Below are 2,283 nucleotides of genomic sequence, written 5' to 3'. Positions count from 1 at the left end.
TAAAATGAAATAAAATAAAATTAAAAAATGAAATAAAATAAAATTAAAATAAAATGAAATAAAATAAAATAAAATGAAATAAAATAAAATAAAATAAATAAAATGAAATAAAATAAAATTAAATTAAATTAAATTAAATTAAATTAAATTAAATTAAATGAAATAAAATAAAATAAAATAAAATATAAATAAATAAATAAATAATATCATTATCATTATCATCATTATTATCATTATTATCATTACTATTTTTTAAGTAAAAAAAAATAAACTTAATAAAAAATAAGAAAAATAAACTTTAATAAAACTTAAAACTTTAAGTTTTAAGCTCTCCGTGCCTCTAAATCACTGAAATTCTGGGAAATTCTGGAATTCCAGCTCCAGAAATTCTGGGAATGTCAGCTCCAGGATTGACTCCCGGATTTTAATCAGACTGGATTCTCTCATTGTCCCCAAACCCAAGGCAATGGAGACCTGGGGGTCACTGAGGGACAGTGACGTCACTGAGGTCAAATTTGGGGATTTAATTATCCCCTTTCTTTTAAATCCCACAAATCCGTATGAAGCTGCTTGGGGAATTTTATTATAGGGACAAAACTGGTTTTTATTCTCTGCCCAGACAACTCTTTTACAACAGGTTATAAAAAACCTTATTTTTATGCTTTGATTGGATTATCCTCCGGCTCAAATCCAATTCCACGGGCATGTCCCATCTCCAAACATCTCTGATTAGTTTATGCCGTCTGAAAGGATTCATTCCCTCACCAAAGTCCTTTTCCCTGGTAAATTCCATGGATTTAAAACATCCCCAGCTCCATTCGCCCTGTGTGGGGCAAAAGAAGGTTTTCCATCCTCCAGGTCTCGGGAGATTCCATGAAATCTCCCTCTGGGGCAAAGCGAGGAGGTTTTGTCCTCGTTCACAGGGTTTTGGACACCCAAAAATTCCAGCCAGCTCCAAACATTTCCCTCTGTGCTTTTCCCTGCCGTGTTTAGATCCAGCCCAATCCACAGGGGAGGTTTCCGAGAACCTGGAAGACATTAAAGGCCTAAAAAATACAAAATATAAATAGAATCCTATAGAAATTGGTGCTTTTCACTCCTGAATTTTCCCTGGGAATCGTTACTGATGCCATTTCCCAAATTCCCTTTCTCCTCCTCTCACCAACTTCCCAAGGTATTTATGGGAGCACCAGCTGCTCTTATTCCCACCTGGATACCAACAACGGGTGAATTAAACCCAATCCACGTTTATTTTTGTCCTCTCTTCCCAGGCAGGAACTGGAGCCTGGAAAATTCCCTGAAGGGGCAGAGGTTAAAGATCCTTTGTTCCCTGAAAATCTGGGATATTCCTGGTGCCACCACCAAGGGAAGAGCCCCAGCTGAGAGACCAGGAGCCACCCTGGCCCAGCAGAAGGGTGGGAATCACCACATCTCCACAACAGGAACAACAGGGATCTGTTGGAGCAGATCCAGAGGAGACCCCGGAGCTGCTCCAGGGCTGGAGCCAGGCTGGGAGAGCTGGGAATGTTCCCCTGGAGAGGAGAAGCTCCAGGGAGAGCTCAGAGCCCCTTGCAGGGCCTGAAGGGGCTCCAGGAGAGCTGGAGAGGGACTGGGGACAAGGGATGGAGGGACAGGACACAGGGAATGGCTCCCACTGCTTGGATGGGATATTGGGAATTGGGAATTCCTGGCTGGGATGGAATTCCCAGAGCAGCTGGGGCTGCCCCTGGAACTCTGGAATTGCCCAAGGCCAGGCTGGATGGAGCTTGGAGCAACCTGGGATGGTGGGAGGTGTCACAGCAAGGGTGGGATGGGATGATCTTCCCAGGCCCAGGACCAGCTCTTGCCCTTGCTGAATTCCAGAAATTTCCTCCCTGCCCTCTCCCCAACCTTTCCAGGTCCCTCTGAAGGGCTCCACCACCCCGCAAGGCATCGCTTGCCCTCAGCTCGGTGTCCTCAGGGATCTCCTCTGCTTCGGGCTGGATAACTGCACCCATCCCTTAAATTCCAGCTGCAGTGGGATATTGAGAACAAAACGCTAAAAGTGGTGGATCTGCCCCAAATCTGCTCCAGGAGCTGTGTCTGCCCTCAGTCAAGTGTCAAGTGTCATGGGGTAGCTTTACCTTTAAGACAGCTGAGGAAAGAGGGGAAGTTGAAGCTGCTGGTGGCTGATGGGAGTTCTTCCTCCTGACCTCCTCCTCTACAAAGACTGATGAAAAGACTCTAACAAAAATTGAGACTGTTTTTAACCACCAAAGTTCTAAAGTCATTTGTCTCTATGTT

Source organism: Parus major, chromosome 2 (assembly GCF_001522545.3).
Source record: "Parus major isolate Abel chromosome 2, Parus_major1.1, whole genome shotgun sequence".
NCBI lineage: Eukaryota > Metazoa > Chordata > Aves > Passeriformes > Paridae > Parus > Parus major.
This window is presented reverse-complemented; position numbering follows the sequence as displayed.